Here is an 18864-nt window from a genome sequence, read left to right on the forward strand (position 1 = left end):
TAAAACTGGACAAACCGTGCACACTGGTCTTCCAAGCTTGAGGTTGGGTAGGGCTGATAACCCTAAGAAATCACATGTTTCGGAGCCACGAAAGAAGCCTTAGACTGGATGGATAGCAGGAAAGGTTCAGGAATGAAAACAGATAAACAATTTGCATTTTGAATTTTCTGCAGGTACGTACGCTCCTTATACAAAATAGGAGCTGCCAAAGATACTCTGTGCCAATATAGAGCTGACTTTAGAGTGCTAGAAGAGATGATAAGGGGCGGTATCCTAGAAAAGAGCTATTACACCATATATTATAGCAGTCATCGCGTAAACCATGCACCGTAAACAAGTTTTCTAGTCAGCCAACAACTGAAACCTACTGTTGTCGACTTTGAAAACATAGCTATATGCACTTGATGCTTGCGAGGCAAAATTTGAACATAAGCCTCATTAACGTTCATGCCCCTTCAGAGGTGCAGGGCAGAGTGGGAGGAGCATACCTCTTACGAACCAGTGAAACAAACCTTCGAAGATTGCCCCAAATATATAAAAATTATTCTTGGAAATTTTAACAGCCCATTTGGATCAGAGACCCTGTTCAGGCGATACGTCGACTCCCACAGCTTGAATAAAATTACCAAAGACAATGGACTCGGACGTATAAATACTACCACCGCCAACCATGGTAGAAGGGGTCAGTGCAATCAGTCTGTTTAAGAATCATTAATCGGCAGGAGCCGATGGAATTACAGCCGAATTAGTTAAATATAGAGGCGGCCAATTACACAAAGCTTTTCGTCACCTTATAGTCAAGGTTGGTGTGGCGAACCAATGCCTGATGTCTGGCAACAAGACATTATATGTCCCATACAAAAAAGAGGGATAGCACACAGTACTGCAATTATAAACGTATCATGTCGCTGAGTACCATCTATAAGATCATCATCATCACCGGCGCAACAACCGGTATCCGGTCTAATAATAATAATAATGTTGTTCGTTGGCGCAACAATCCATATTGGATCAGGGCCTTGAAATTGTTAGAGCACTTCATTTAAGACCGTAACAGTACACTACAGTACACTGTAGGAGGCAATGTAGTCAGCATTGCGCTCGCCCGAGATTATTACCCTGATTTGACTCAGGTACTCATTCACAGCTGAGTCGACTGGTATCCGACGTCAAATCACGATACAAATCCCACTGCCACCAGCGAGATTTGAACCGCGGCCTTCCGCATGACAACCCAGTGCTCTAACCACTGAGCTATCCGGTCTAGTAATAAGGAACCTCCATCAGGAACTCCAGACATCCCGGTTTTACGCGGACGTCCACCAATTCGATATCCCTAAAAGCTGTCTAGCGTCCTGACCTATGCCATCGCTCCATCTCAGGCAGGGTCTGCCTCGTTTTCTTTTTCTACTATAGATATTGCCCTTATACACTTTCCGGGTGGGATCATCCTCATCCATACGGATTAAGTGACCCGCCCACCGTAACGTATTGAGCCGGATTTTATCCACAACTTGTCGGTCATGGTATCGCTTATAGATTTCGTCGTTATGTAGGCTACGGAAACGTCCATCCCCATGTAGGGGACCAAAAATTCTTTGGAGGATTCTTCTCTCGAACGCGGCCAAGAGTTCGCAATTTTTCTTGCTAAGAGCCCAAGTCTCCGAGGAATACATGAGGACTGGCAAGATCATAGTCTTCTACAGTAAGAACTTTGACCCTATGGTGAGACGTTTCGAGCGGAACAGTTTTTGTAAGCTGAAATAGGCTCTGTTGGCTGCCAACAACTGTGAACGGATTTCATCGTTATAGCTGTTATCGGTTGTGATTTTTGACCCTAGATAGGAGAGATTTTCAACGGTCCCAACGTTGTGGCCTCCTATCTTTATTGGTCTCATTCAGCTAGTGCGATTTGATGTTGTCGCTTCTATGTGTGTACAGACGCTGCTAACATTTACTTCGTCTTGCCTTCATTGATGTGCAGCCCAAGATCTCGCGCCAATCGCAGCCTGCTCATCTGGATGAAGACAGTTTGCACGTCTCGGGTGGTTCTTCCCATAATGTCGATATCGTCAGCATAGACCAGTTGTTGGGTGGACTTAAAGAGGATCGTACCTCTTGCATTTGCCTCAGCATCACGGATCACTTTCTCGAGGGCCAGGTTAACGAGAAGGGCATCCCCTTGTCGTAGACCGTTGTTGATGTCGAATGGTCTTGAGAGTGGTCCTGCTGCTTTTATCTGGCCTTGCACATTGGTCAGGGTCAACTTAGTCAGTCTTATCAATTTCGTCGGGATACCGAATTCCCTTTTGGCCGTTTACAGTTTCACCCTGGCTATGCTATCATAGACGGCTTTAAAGTCGATAAAAAGATGGTGCAACTGATGCCCATATTCCATCGCTTGCCGCAGAGAGAAAATCTGATCTGCCTGGAGTGAAGCCTCTTTGATATAGGCCAATGGGTCGAAAATTACAACTGATAAAAGCAACGACCATTAAATCCTACCTCAGACGGAGCAGTGACAAAGGCCAGGACACTACACAGTTTATCGAGATATCGAATTAATGGACTTCGGAGCAAAATCGGGATGTCTGGAGTTCCCTATTAAGGCAGTTTTAGACTGGATAACGGTTGTTGCATTGCAGTGATGACTTATAAGTTCACAGTGCTCAACACACATCCTCATTTGTCTGTCTCTGGCTTATTGCCAGCCTTAAGTGAGAAAGACGATAACCGTGCTCTTCGTTGTCCGTTTTTTTCTCTAGATGGTAGGATTAAAATCGACTTCTATACACTTTTTTACATAGGAAATCAAGACTCTCTACAGAAAATAAAGGAGTCTTAATATATACATAATCTTCAAAAGGAATCACTAGTGCAGCCCGGCCAACTAAGGTTTTGATCATAGCACTTAGACCACTCCATACTTTTTATGAAGAACCCATAGAAAGCACAAGAGTTAAGCCACGCTAGAAGCCTCCAGGAATTGATTCCTGTCAACCGACATAACTGTTGAAGCAGGAACGAACAGGAGTTCTCCAAAAATGCTCTTTGCTTGTAGTGAAAAAATACTATCGAAAGTATCCGCTAGGATTGATTTTTCGAATATGTTTACGTATCTTCGACACGATATCGACAAAAACACCCATGACGACTGAAAATTCACCCCTGAGCGACGACATTGAGAGGCAGGCGCCCTATCCCCCAAACGATCGCGTCGCCACAGACTTGGCAATTCTGAGAAACTGCAACTTTTCCTAAAAAAAACCGAGAAAAGGGGTGGTCGTTGAGATCCCAAAAAGGTTGTTGGAGAAGGGTTTCAGAGAAACAAGCTTAGCGGAAATCATTGGAAAAACATCGTGAAGAATCAGGGCCGATGTTAAGCGAAGACAGAAAACAGGGAAAGTCAGGAAACGATTTCCTCCTTAATGTTCAAATCGACAAAAAAGTGTCGAGGACGGAGAAACGACAAACCATTAACCGACCTGACCAGGTTCATTCTTGAGGTACAACTGGTAGAACCCCTCCCCCCCCCCCCCAGCTTCCTTTCTTCGAGCCACTTTCTCCGTTTTATTTCTCTTTCTCACTCACTCTACTCACTGCCTGACCCGGTAGCTCCACCGGCTGCTTTTGACTGATATAGATAAAATTCTTAGGAAGAAAGAAACCGCTAAGGAAAAATAAACAAGGTTCCCAAGAGGTCTGCCCTACGAATAAAAGGCATGAGAAACCTGACCCAACACATGGCATAAACATCTCGGACATTTAAAACAGAGGAACCTGCTTTTGATCACAAACAACGTATCAGGACTGGACTTTAAAAATTCACGCTAGTGAATTTTAAATATCTAAACTAGAAACCAGGGGGAGGACGGGAGCAAAAGAAGTCCATGAAAACGGTGCAATTTATAACTGGTGAAGGATGAAAATGATGCTGGAGAAAACTACCAGATCAAAGAACTGTCTAACTCAATTTATCATACCAGAATCGCCGATTTCGCATGCAATTGCAAAAACAAACGACGGAAGATTGAAAGGCGGAAATTATACCGGTACCGAAAGTCTCATCAACAACGACACCTGAGAGATTATCGATCATTGATGAATATAAAAGGGGGCTGCATGGTGAATATGGTGCTTATAAACTAAACAAGTCAAGAAACTGGAAGCTAGATGCCTCAGGTATGAAAGGTTTTGTGTATTCCTTTGATAGAAACATTTAAGTGGACATTGGTCCTATTAATACCTAGGACGTGATATATATGTATTGTGTGAGAATATCCCTTTTTGTGTGATACTGACATTCAAAGTCCTGAATTTGCACAGAAGCGACAACTATGACCTATAACTCTGTTAGTAAAAGTGCGATTTCCACCAAACTTGGTAGGATCATGCTCTATGCTGAATTTCGTGATACTAGGATGAACTTAAGGTTGGTACTGCAGTCAATTAATAAAAACCATAGTAATACACTGTTATTAACTTTATTTGAACAGATATGAGTATGGAGCGTATTTCGGAGCCTAGGCACTATATAGTGGCAGCCTCTTGATTTTTTTCCGTTGGGTAGTTCCTGAAAATGGGTCCGTGAAAGAAATGACCTCCGCACTGCCCACCTTTCCATCAAATGTCAAAGCTAAGCCCGGCATCGGAGAGAGCCCTCAACCATCTCTTAGACTCTAATTTGAAACCCCTAGAAATCCGAATCATGGATGGGAGTTTTCCCGTCCTAAGCAGAAGAAATGCTTCGGGAAATTTAAACTTCACTATATGAAATACTGTGGGAGTTCAATTTAATCTGATTGCGATATTCAGGATAACCTGTTTAACTTAATATCTATACGAAATTATTGTTACATTTATAATAATCGTTCAGCATATTTTATGCCAAAACTGTAATCAATTGATTAGACATACTATATGTACACATGTATGTGAAGAAATACCGAACATAAACATTAAGAAGAATAAACAAATGTCTCCACTGAAAGAGCTATTCAACGAGCCGTTACGCTGCAGGTGATAATACTGAAATTGGAAAAACTGAATTGATAGGAAGGCATTAAGAAGTTGATATTACAAGAAAATGACTCCCACAAAGAAAGGGCAATCTATTTGTGGATACGTAAACAAATGGGATCCGTAAACAAACAGGCTGACAAATTGAGAAAAATTGGCTATTGTCCTTTTTGGTCATGCAGTTGGATATAAACAGGAGAAAAGTAAATGAAAAGCACTGGAACTGATCCCTAATGTCCTTAATGTATATATATCCATTTTCCAACTATCCCGTGCAACGCAAAAAAAATATGTCCTCGAGTCAATAGACCACGAAATAATCCGACTTGACCTGCCATGTAATGCAAATTTCCTGCCCTGCAACCTCTCCTCACAAAGCCTATTCAAAAAGAAGTTACAGGTTCACTGCAGCATTTATCCAAGAAGGACGAGAAACTATGCACAGGTTCCCAGTCAGGTAGTCCGCTGATATTCAGATACAAACAGAGAGGCTCACCTTCAGTCCATATTCAATTTTTCGTCCTTCTTTTCATCCTGGCACAGCATCCAAGGATTTAAATTCATTTTCTCAATTCAAATACACCCAAGAATCAGAAAGGACGAACACAGCAAAACTGGTTTTTGTACAATTGAGAACTTCCGAGAATAATCCTCTTGTGCAGGGACATAGGGCTACGTTGTCGGGGTGTGGGGATGGATATGGATTAATGTATAGCGAAAGATACGAATTCATCGACTGGAGTTTCGTTTGTTTGTGTTGGTTATGTGTAAAAGGCGTCGTACTCGTACAAATCATGGAATTTAATGAAACCAAATGAAATGGCCATGCCGAGGGTAATAGCCTTTGAGAAGGCATTACATTGGCTGTTGGTAGTTTAGGGACATGAATGGACATTTGTAATGTACTATCAAAATTATGTTTCACAATAGTAATTATTGTTTCTTATGTATGCGTATCTTTTAATCTAATCATTGTTCATCGTAGAAATGTTTTAAGAAATTGGTCCGAAATCCTGGAAATAAGAAGGAAAAATAAAATCCGCCAGAAAATCCCCAGAATGTAGGTTGGATCTTAATAACCTCGGAAATTCACTCAAAGAATTCTACGATTCCTTCAAAAGATGATTAAAACTTATCAAGATTTGTAAGCTAACAACCTGCAAACCTCGAATTATATTTATGCTACTGAAGCGGCAACCACGCCTTAACTTCGAGATTTTAATATCATCAGCGAGCGCAAATTGAATTGTGGAATGTGTGCTCGCGTGCGTTTTCTCCAGCTTAGACGGCAATTTCAGCGGTACAAAATGGACATCACAGGATTAAGCAAGGTAAAATAGTGGGATTTTGGGAAGTGCTAGAAGAACTATCGTCCTCTTTTTCTGGTTATAGTGGACAGTTAATAACTGTAGTATGTCGAGCCAGCATATAACTGACAAAAATTTTCGTTTTATTCTATACTCCCCAGTTCCAACTTGGCATATCCCTTTAGGGCCATACTCCCATTACCGATTCCACAGAAGCGTTCTTGCTCCTTTCCTGGCCAACTTGACTGCCTCAGTGCTTTCTAACCCAACATGGCCTGGAACCCAGAGTATATTGACTTTATTGTGCAAGCCGAATGTGTTAGACCTGAGTGCCATGATTACCGCTTGGCTGTCAGAATAGCAAAGTTCTATTCCCTATAGTTCCTTTGGAATATACTAGTGTCCTTACCTATTGGTTTACAGTACGTTTTTCTTGTACCAATCCAATGACCCCGTCGCCCGCCTTCTCTGTTGTGAGAGATCCATCCAGTGTACCAGTCTCTTCTCCTCCTTGTAGAGCCATATTATCGTACTCTGGGAAACCTATCGGAAGGAGGGGTGAATCCCATATTGGAATAATGCTAACTCCATACCCTAGAAATCGTCATCAGACAGGATACTGACTACGATATTCTAATCGCGATGAGTGAGCTGAATGGCCTTTACCGTAGATAACGAGATAACGAGAAATTTGCAGATTTATGCTGCCTCCACCACCTTGCCATTGACAGCATATTGTTCGGAAATAGAGCCGATTTGATTTGATTTGGATTTTGAGTTGAACAGATTTGGGAGCCGTCTTCTTAGTCTGGGTAACAAATAATGTGCTAACTTTGGCCGTGAAACAGATCGTCCAGGATTACCCCTAATGTTGAAGAACTTCAACTGTCCACGTTCAACATTGTCCACTTACATGATCCGACTAGATCTATCCTCCTCATCAGAAGGTAATTGTCCTTAAAAATCCGCCAAATAATATCCATGAACATTAGTCTACTATCAGAAATGTTATTTTCTCTGGAGCAAGTTGTCTGCCACATCCCAAAGAGATGTCATAACACCTGACTGACTGTGGAAACTTGAAAACGAATCGATAAACGTAAAAAGTTGAAAGCGTTATTCACTGCACGTGATAGAGAGCGTAACATACTCGAAATTCGATGTCGTGACAAATTCCATGAAATGCAATGTAGCGTACTCCGTAGCAAAAACAGATTTATATTTGCGTTGGTCAGTGAAGCAGAAACTACCGCAAATAGTAATTGTTAAATCGTATACCGGGTCACGAAAGAACTTATACTTGGGCTCAAATCTTTCAATGAACCTATCGGCAGCTTATGAGCCGGGAGGAGAATATTTTTGAATCGTATAACATCCAGTGAAGTTCCACATCTCGTGGACAAAATGGCTAGCCACCGTAACATGTGAACAAGTATTGTTCTTCGAAATAATAGTGAAGTCATCTCTGCCTACGAAACTGTTTTTGACGGCCATTGCAAACTTGGTTGGATTACTACTTCCACTTATCTGAATATCCTGATAAAGCAAATTTGTCCCAGTGACTGGAAGATGATATCTAAAGAATACAAGGAGAGTACCTGTCTTGGGTGTGACGATTGATCTGAGTGTCCCCTACCGTCGTAAAGATAATAGCTAGAATAGCCCTAGAAAGCCTGAAAGATCACCTTAGAAGCAGACTGTATCGGCCGGCAGATCAATTTGGGACAGTCTGCAGATTTTCGACCTCCACTTTAGCTGCTCTCCATTGACTTCCAAAAAGCTTCCGACAGCGTCAGCAGGGGGTCTATCTGGAGTAGTCTGGCATATGAAGATGCATATGTATTTATTGCATTGACTGAAATCACGGGGGAATTCGAAATACCAAGTGAAATTCAATTGCATCTTGTCATCACTATTGCTTCCCACCATCGGTGACGTTCTCTATGCCGCTTTAGCCAAAGGACGTGGAGGGGTTCAATGGACCATGTTGCTTTTTTTGAAAAGCTTATTGTCTCACCGGGTCACCTGTCATCAACGACAGGGGGTGTTCTTGCTACCGGCAGTAGCATCAAACTTGAGATGGCTCAACACATTAACAACACTAAATCTACCTTTGTTGTTTTGTCCAAAATCTAGAATCTCAACACATCACAGCAACATCAAGTTGAGGTGTGGGAGTAGCACACACTTGTGTGCCTCGTGCTACGGCCCGGCCCGGCAAAAAATTCAAACGTTCTTGGATATTCGGTGCAGATACTGAGAACCTGTTAATCAGAAGAGGTTTTGCAAAAAATTCACACATTTATAAAGGACGACAATTTCATTGCTGGCTATGCCATGCAATACATCCCTCTTTCCCAGAATAGCTTACGGATAATTCGCACTAGAACTAAATGGCAAAGAACTGTGGAGAGGGAGTGCAAGCTTTTCGAGAACTCCTGGAGAACGGGAACACTTTTCGGTGAACCGGCAACAATAACATGTTCACGCGTTAGTGGCATTTGGGGGTCGATAGAGTCGTAGATAATACATTAAGTTAAGGATATGGTCTGTTGCATCCTAGTTTTAGGTTTAGGTCTGTTGCATCCTAGTTTTAGGTTTTAAAGTTGGCAAAATTCATCTCCATCCGGATCCGTCCGGATAGCTGAGTGGTTACAGCATAAGGCTTTCGTACGGAAGGTCGCGGTTCAAATCTCACTGGTGACAGTGGGATTTGTATCGTGATTTGACGTCAGATAACAGTCGACTCAGCTGTGAATGAGTACCTGAGTTAAATTTGGGTAATAATCTCGGGCGAGCGCAATGCTGACCACATTGCCTCCTACAGTGTACTGTAGTGTACCGTTACGGTCTTGAATGAAGTGCTCTAACACACTTCAAGGCATCTCGTAATGGTCTATTGTCCTCCTCAACAATCAATGGTCATTTCAAATGGTCCATGCTCTAGAGTGGAAAATGGAAGTGCTTTCCAATTGGTGTTTGAATACATAATTACCAACGGCGCCCAATGTGGGGTTAGAAGTCACGATACTCTCATACTTATACAATCAATTTGAGATCTCCTTCTAACCATCTCGAACACCTCAAATTTATTACATATGGGTTATGGGTTCCAAACTACGACCTCCTCCGCCCAAATTAACAGTCTCAAGATTCCCCACCAGATTGTGGCGCGGCAGGATTCGCAGCATTCGAAATTTATTTCGAATGTTACGAATGCGGACACATAGATGGCGCGGACACGCAAATGGCGCGGAACTCTCCACTCATTTAGAACTCGCCACGGGAGTGGAGGATTAGCGGTGAGAAAGTGCCGTTGGTTGGGACAGAAGGGACCGCATGGAAATAAGCCGGTCTCTTCTGTCTCCAACCGCGGCGGTGAACACACCTAGACGAAGTTTAAAGTTTTAATTGTTTAATAACAAAATTTTCTTTTTAACAATGTAACATAAAAAATACAACGTTTTGAAACAACAGTTAAAAGATCATCACACATGCGCCTGTTTTTGAAGAAGGTGTTTGTTTAGGAATGTAAAAGTAAATTGCTTTTAATTAGTCTGGCCTTTCATTGCTTGAATGTCAGGCTTAAAGGCATCTCAGTTCTAAACAAAGACATCACAAATCTAGGAAATAACGGTAGCTTTGTCTTATTTCAATCGAAGACGTATTGACAACCTTTCTGGACCATTCGACAGGGTGGGATAGTCCTGGTAAACTAAATGAAAGGTTTTGAGATTTTTACACATGATGCAAGCATAGACCTTAATATAGATCGTCTCGGAGAAAAGCCCAATGAACACTTGGCAGCGCGCTACGAAGCATTAGTAATAATTTTGGTACTAAAAAACTCGGATACACTTACAAGGAACAAAAACAGATGAAGTTTGGGTTCCAACAAAAAAAAAATATTTGTGGAAATATAAATCGTAGCATTTTGAGCAAAGCAGAAAAGGTGAGCAGCCTTTGTCAAACAACAGAAACGGCATTCCCAAAAAAACTACTCACAGTTCTTACCGAAAAGTTATGTAGGAATAAAAGGCTTCAAGCCAAATAAGGCGCTGGGAGTCAATAACATGAGTAGAGCTCCTAAAAGGCAACAAAAAAAAGGCAATTTACATACTTAACCAGTAAATATGAAGAGAAAGAAATGCATGAGAATGAGATAAAAGCACCGTCTGTCAACATCTAGAAAAAAGTGAAAAGCAAGCACGAAATAACCACATTGCTTTGGTCGGCTTTCAAAGTATTCACCAAAACCTTTGAAAGCAGGCTCAAGCCGTGTTAAATGTCTACCAAATATTCATCGAGTTCAATCTAGTAAACAACAGTATCGACATCAATGTACAGTAGGATATCATGCTTTAGTTTGGAAGCACTTCCAGCATTGCGCTATGTCCCAAACTAACATAAATTGTTTTTACTATAATGATGTTCTAGAAAATAGTGTTGAAATAATTAACTATAACTATTAGCTGTATTATGCCCGATGCCGAAATGCGGTGAGTTTTGAGGGACCCATCATGCTTTTTTGATTGGGTTATTTCCAAAAATAAGTTCTTGGGGTGAGCGTATGCTTTTCAGCCCGCCTTCCCTCTCTTCTACGGCTTTCATAAAGCCGCGCTCAACGAATAGCGCAAGGATACCACCCAAGACAGCCACAGAAGAAGCTGAGGAAACAATGGGAGGATTCGGTCGACACCAACAGAGCTTCGCTTTTGAATATAAGGAACTGGTGGACGTGGCCATTGTGCCGAACTGGAGCGTTAGGAAGAAGAAGACTACAAAAATACCACATTATCATTTCTGGGATAGTTTCTAAGAAAAAACTATCCTACATTCTTGGGCTTGTATATTTTGACCCATCCATCTCTCAGATCTTTAGATCTGAGACAATGTCAGAGGTTAACAACTAATCCTTAAGATTTCACACCTTTAAAAATGTAAGCCATTTATTTCGTCCTTCGAAAGTGAGATCATATAATCATAGCTTGAAGTTTTTGGATGCGACTTGCTGAAAATCGCGTCTAACTAAAAACAGACAAACAGTCTGTCCTATGGGATTCAAACAGGAGGCAAACTATTCGAAGCAATAAAAGTAGAAAACTAACCGCAACAATTTCATGAAACCAAACCACAGCGCCGACTACTCGCTGATGGCATTGAGAACCAAGGATTCCGCAATACAGTATGGAAATAATCTTTAAAGAAGTCAATCAACGCCCATACTGGACATTCTCCAACTAAAGTACAAGCCAACTCAGAACCTTGTGCACTTCCAAAAATAGGCGACACTGTAAGCTACTGCATGATTGGTACATAAATAAAGCATGAGACTTAAATATGTGTCAAAATAATTTCAACTGCTACTGTATACGGCTGAAACTATTCTCAGATAGGATGACATATGGTACTTCAATAAAAAACACTGTTTTCGGCTATCATCCTTGAAGTCGGGAGCTATGAGCTAAAAAGGGACACACTCCACGAACGGACCTCTCGTCAACAGTCGGCAATTTCGATCCTGCGCATTCTAGCGGAGCAACAACAACAATACGTTCTTACAACATGGGTGGATGCCGTTTTTTCCTCAACTAGGGATGTTGACCGGAAAATTCTCATGGACCATCCTAGATTTGGTTTTTCAAATGGACGTTCTTCAATTTTGTCTGGGAACCCTATAACTGAAAGTGCCCTTATTAATTTCCCCGCGGCAACATGGGCCTAGAAAACTTCTCGTACCGCCACCTACCCAACCGAAATACAGGATTTCTCCCAACAAGCAACATCCTAGCAACAGGGATGGGGATGACGACGATAGCCATATTTGATTTTCCCACATTGGGTGCCAATTTCTTTTTGCGAAAAATCGATACGGAAATTTTTCTACTATCATTCAAAGCTCGCCGGTAGCAGATTTGCAATACAAACAACAAACCGATTGCCATGAGAAACAACAATTTATTTGCAAATTGCTTTGGAGCTCTCTCCGTCAGTCGCGAGAGAAAAAAAAAGCAAAACACAACCGCCGTCGCCGTCATATCGATCGTCATTGTCGTCGGCGTTTTTCCACGTTTTGACCTGTTCTGTGACTTATTTGCTTTAATCCTAAGTTTTCTAAAGCAATTTTCGCATTTCCATGCATTTTCGCCCTTACCGCGAGGTATGAGTAATCCAAAAATATGATCAGGAACGTTTCCGGCAGTGAGTAATCCAAAAATACACACAGGAACTGATACACAAGGACCAATCACACTATGCACAAGGGCAAGCACAGAATTAAATATTTTCCTTTATGCACTGCAAAACACACTAAAGGGGCGATGCCACTCCGAATCGCGAACGACACACTAGCAAGGATGCGTACCGTTACTGAAAACTCGAACGCCCGACGCCTGAACGACGACTAATCATGGGTTTCTCAAGTACAACGCTTCGAACTCAACCGAGTCCGGATTTATTAAAAATTCAGCGAGAAACAATTACCTATTCAGCCATTGAAAGCCTGTAGAAAATCGGTTTCCCTTGAGATATTCTTGCGAGTGTGTGCTGAAACTCAGCAAAACTAAGCATTGTTGCATGGCAATACCGTGCCCGGGCGCGTCCATTAATGAGATACTCACATCTTTCTTGCACCTACATCATTTCCTAGCAGACGGCATGAGTAATGCCTGCCATGTCTCTTTCCCCTATTGTTAACATGAAATTCAGCAAAAGAGCTCAGCTACTCAGCCAACCAACATGTTAGCATGCGCGCCAAACCGGCTTTTGTTTTCTGGAGACAACGAACTAAAACGTGCTCGCTTCGTCAGTGCGCGAAGTCTGTCGATTTGTGATGATGCACACTTTGGTACGTGTTCGTATCGTTGATAGTTTTACTGCCGCGAAATTGTGTCTTATCATCCCTGAACACCGGTAAGTAGATTTCCGGACTGCTACTCACCGATGGTGTCATACAGCAGCAACCGAGTAGTAATGACATTGAATGTGATCAGCAAACAATGAAAGTGTTATCGGGGTGCAGTCGGCATTATTACCGAGGGAATAGATTGTAAGGTGACAACTTTGCTCTCTTATACTTCGTTCAAGACCGTAATGACACACGGGGAGGCAATGTGCTCGTCCATGATTATTATCCTGATTTGATTCAGGTATTCATTCACAACTGAGTCGACTGGTATCGGACATACCGTTACCACCAGTGAGATTTGAACCTAGACCCTTCATTGTGACAGGCTAGTGCACTAAGGGCATCAACAATTGATTCGAGGAACAGGAGCGAAATTCGTAATCACCTATGGAAAGCGGGAAACTATGCAATCGAAAACATTAAAGAAGGGATTCTCCCGAAATTCAGCCCCTGGAGAGCCTGATTCAAAGTTAGAAAACCGTTGTGGTTTAATTTAAATGTACATCAGGTCAGCCATCGCTTAACATAACCTACAACGAATCAGCAAAGGGACGATATCCCATCAGGCCAGCGCTCTAAAAACAAAAACACCGAATATCACAACACATCATCAAGCCATAACTACCAAACACCGAAAGTACCGCAGAAAAAAACAACCAGAAAAACGCAGAAGAATTTAAAAATTAACAAACCGGGAAACCGGAAGCTCGGCGCTTCAGGTATGTTTGCTTCTTCTGTGAGTATATTTGAGTGTATAACTCTGCCATTTGTACGTAGCCTGTTATGTACATGCATTTAGCATGTCTGACTACCCACTTTAGTGTGATATCGATATTTAGTTGCAGTAAATTTACACGGTGAAATCAATTTTGAGCTACTGTAACTTTGTTAGTAAAAGTACGATTTTGATCAAACTTGAGGATAACATGTCTCACATTATACTAGTACTATATAAATCTAGGATAAGCTAAAGAGGGGTTTCTACTCAATTTCCCCAAAAAGATATCGATATGGAGAGTATTTTGAGGTCTGGGCACCATACACACGCAGCTTCAAATTTTTTTTCAGATTTTTTGGTTGGGTAGTTTCTGAGAATGGGTCCGTTAAAGAAATCATCACTTTCCACCCCTCCCCACCTTTATAACAAAACTAAGATCGGCTTCGAAAAGAACTAATCGAGATCTTTCATTTGATACCCAACATGACCATATTTAGCGAAAAAAAATTGTACACCCCCCTTTTACATTATGGGCCCCCCCCTCCCCCTTAATCTTAACGTATAAGGATATCACTCACTGCATGTCTGGGCGTTCACAGTTCCCACTTTCTCACCAAATTTCGTGTCAATCGGTATAGCCGTTCCTAAGAAACGTGCCTGTGACAAACAGACAGACAGAATGGGGCAGCCGAGAAACGAACGCAGGAATTTGAATCTTGTAGTTGCTAACACTGGATACGTGAACACTTTCCGTAAGAGAGAAATGGGGTCCGTGATAGATGTGACTTTTGTTAGCGATGTTTTAGCTAAGGATCTGCAGTGGTATGTCAGTGACGAATATACACATAGCGACCACCAGGCCATCATTTTTAAATCAGACATGGTAAACGAATGAAATGGTCTCAGACGAGTGCTGAAAAGTGGGCAGCTAATAAGTTTGACGAGGAGATTTTCGAAGAAGTTCTGCAGCAAAATACAGCGCTTGAAGGAAGCGCAGAAAATAAAGCTTTACAGATTGGGGAAAAGTTGCGACAAGCATGTGACGCATCCATGGCAAGGTATGTTGTATCCCAGAAGCCAGTTCCGAACTTTTGGTGGAAGTCTGAAATCGAAGAATCCCGCAAGGCCTGCCTCAGGTCTAGAAGGCGCAGTCAGCGAAATAGAAACCGATCTGGATACGAACAACTCCATGATGAATATAAAAACGCTCGGAAGAAATTACATGTGGCCATCATAAAAAGTAAAAGCGAACACTTTAAGCGACTGTGTAATGAAGCTGACACGAACCCCTGGGGTGGCGCCCATAAAACCATAATATCAAAAGTTAAAGGCAAACGCTTCTCACCGATTTGTTGCCCTAGTCTGCTTAATGAAATAGTAACGGATCTTTTCCCACAGAATATGAGTACCACTGTCGAGAAAGACACCGCAGAAGTTCCCATGGTAAGCGAAAAGGAGGTCCTCGAAGCTGCAGATAAAATTGTTGGAAATAAAGCACCTGGCTTGGATAGCATCCTCAATAAAGCCCTCAAGGCAGCAGTCAAAATAGCTCCAAATATGTTTGCCGAGGCGTTCACCACATGCCTTAAAGAAGGAGCATTTCCTACACAATGGAAGATGCAGAAATTAATTCTAGTCCCCAAGCCAAACAAACCTTTGGGTGAAACTTCGTCCTACAGGCCGATATACCTTCTAAATAATATTGGCGAACTACTCGAACGAGTAATCTATAACAGATTAATCCGATTGCCGAAAAGGATGGCGGTCTCTCCGAACATCAGTTCGGTTTTCGAAAGGGGAGGTCTACAACGGATGCACTTGTCCTAGTAAGCTAAGACCGCACTTGACGAGGGCAAATATTGTGCAGTGATTACACTTGATGTCAAGAATGTCTTCAATTCCGCTAGATGGAACAAGATACTTGAGTCCCTAATCAACTTAGGCGTGGCGAAGTACCTGGTGCATATCGTTGCCGACTTCCTAATCGATAGGATTCTGTGCTGCGAATCAGATGAAGGAATGAAATCATACCAAACGACATGCGGAGTTCCACAAGGGTCTGTCCTAGGACCACTCTTGTGGATTATTATATATAACGGGGTACTGACGTCAGACCTTCTTACTGGTGCGGCCTCCATTGGTTTCGCAGACGATATTGGTGTGACGGTTGTTGCACGCCTTCTCAAAGAAGTCGAGCTTTATGAGATTAAATCCTGGTTAGAGAATGCTGGTCTACTGCTCGCAGAGCATAAGACAGAAGTAGTACTCATTCCAAGATACACTTACAAGTACTTAGGTGTAATATTGACCAGAGGTTGAATTTTAGATTGCATGTGGAGGGTGCAGCAACCAAGGCATATAACATCGGAGCGCTGGTTACGAGAATGCTAACAAATATTGGTGGCCCAAGGCCGAGCCGTCGACTTTTTATTTCGAAGGTGGTCAGTTCGAGCCTACTGTATGCAGCCCCAGTATGAGTAGATGCACTGGAAAATATAGTAAATAAGAGAAAGATTGGAGCTACGTATCGCATAAATGTACTCCGAACATGTTGCGCTTACAGAACAATATCCAATGAAGCAGCTTGCGTGATAGCAGGAATGGTCCCGGTTGAAATCCTGGCGAAAGAAATACAACTACTTTACGATTGAACGTAACTCACCGGAGAATCTCCTTCCCGTCGGCGACAGTTCGCATGAACTGAAACTGTCGCGGAATGGCAAGAGAAGTGGGACGAGTCAGAAAAAGGCCGCTGGACTTACAAAATCATATGGGATATATGGAAATGGATCAAGCGACCTCACGGCGAAGTTGGTTTCGACCTAACTCAATTCTTGAGCGGACACAGAGGCTATCGAGCATATCTGTAGCGATTTGGGCGCGATGATTCGCCATATTGCCCAAAGTGTCCAAATATTCCAGAGGACGCAGAACACGTCTTTTTTCATTGCCCCAGATTCGAAGCCCACAGCGCTACATTAGAAGCTACAACCGGGGAGCACTTTACACCCGAAAATATCATGGAACTTATGGTGAAAGCCAAGGGGATATGGACCGAAGTCGAAAAGTGATTGCAGCCATCGGAAAGAAGTTTAGGCAGGAAGAAGTGATCCGAAAGAATGAACGCGAGAGGAACACGAATATTAACATGAGCGCAGAATAAATTCTGATCCAGCCCCGCGACGTAATATCAAATGGGAGTCCCGCGGGGAAAGTGGAAGGAGAAGGAAGTGGTTTTAGTGGGTAAGAGTCCAACATAACAGTGTGGCAGGAGCCTGCGGTAACTTTTGAAGCTTTCCACCTTCCATCGGGAAAAAAAAGAAGACAGACAGACAGACGGACAGACAGACAGACATTGAACCGATTTTAATAAGGTTTTGTTTTGCAAGCAAAACCTTAAAAACGCTAACCGTTATTGTGGGATCTCCTACAAACGTGACTTCAGAAGAAAGTACAACAAACTATTGCGGGCAACTTCCCGATCAAGAAATCAGTAGAAAACTACCAGCAAAATCTTCTCGTCTCCAAAGCCACTAAGGATTGCTGGTGGTAAATAGGGCGAAATTCTTCTTCGGTGGGATTCACAAACAATAGTTTGAACTGGTCTTCAGGGGACTCAAAGCTCAAACATTACTCTTGCGTGAACCTGTCCGTACTACTATTTCAGATGAAAATCTCGAATTTCATAGAACCAATAATCAATATGCAAATCGCCCTCCTACATGATCTACTACAATCATCACAATACAGGTCCCCCACAAATTTCCTGCAACCTAGTTGTTCCTATGTGCAAACTCCTCAAATCCATCGAGGTTACCATCGCTTTACTGAAAATCATATCTGCCTTCATACGCTTTGGTTCCAGTAGATCATTAAAACCCAATACCGGCGGCTCCACCACATTTTAAACCTCCGCTTCTTACTGTCAATACAGTGAGCGTCAGCTTTTAATTAATCAAGATTACCAGCAATCGACATTAACTCCCAGGCTATCAAAACTATACCTTTGAGCAATGACCTCCACGGCATAATCCTGAAGATCCAACTTGGAGATCGAAGCGTTCATCGACGGCCATTGAAAGTACTTGATTTCAGAGACTTTAATTGACGGTCCTTCAACGGGCCTTCGAACCCCGACTGTCCCAGATTTAATTTCAAACAAACCATTGAAGTTCCCTGTGCCTCTGTGCTAGCCCCGCTAGGGAACACGGGTTTTGATACCTCAGTCCCCCTCAAATTATGCCCCAAACTTCACAGGCCTTACACATAGTACATTTAGATCACATTAAAATTTCAAATTATATAAGTTTGGGGAAAACTGCAGGAAGTTACAAAAGCAACCGCCAGGAAGGCAGAAAGTAGAAAAATAACGATTCGATAACTCACGTGCAGCTGAAAAAGCCAAGGCTCCGGTCGAGGAGGAAAGAATCACGATGAATCACATCTTCATCTAATCTTGAACTCAGACTTCAATGACGTAAAAAAAGGGATTATAAAAACAAAAACCAAAGAGAGAACGCGTGAATCCATTCTTCTTTAGCTAAAGCCTGACAATAAGATAACGAAGCACTATTAGAAATGGCCGGATCGGACACCTAACTGCGAATCTCATCGCCATGCTATATGTCCATTCGTTTCTTTTTTCGTACAAAAGAGGGAACATGAACACAGATTCACGACGAAATCACGTTTTTCGAAGTCAAAAATTTACCCAGAGATGAAATATTGGGGGCAGCCACAGCTTTACACTACGTACCCACGTTTCCAATCGAACCAACGCCACCAACAAACCTCCTCCCCCAACCATATAAAAAACCTCTCTTCAATACAATATGATGATCGAAGCGTGAACATCTCTCCTTCTACGTATGTTATGATATAGAAAACATCAGTTACCGTACATCAAAAGTCAC

At 42.3% G+C, this 18864-nt stretch overlaps 1 protein-coding gene across 11 annotated transcripts in view; it reads right to left on the reverse strand.

Annotated features, from left to right (window-relative positions):
- The window catches only part of LOC119655711 (Down syndrome cell adhesion molecule-like protein Dscam2), a 411078-nt gene extending 398352 nt beyond the window's left edge, over window positions 1-12726 (reverse strand). For all 11 annotated transcript variants that reach the window (XM_038061733.1, XM_038061734.1, XM_038061735.1 and 8 more), the window contains exon 1: window positions 12481-12726. The gene's annotated coding sequence lies outside the window, so the exon portion shown is untranslated. The remainder of the gene's footprint in view (window positions 1-12480) is intronic.
- Window positions 12727-18864: the final 6138 nt, after the last annotated feature.

Source organism: Hermetia illucens, chromosome 4, assembly GCF_905115235.1.
Source record: "Hermetia illucens chromosome 4, iHerIll2.2.curated.20191125, whole genome shotgun sequence".
Classification (NCBI taxonomy): Eukaryota; Metazoa; Arthropoda; class Insecta; order Diptera; family Stratiomyidae; genus Hermetia; species Hermetia illucens.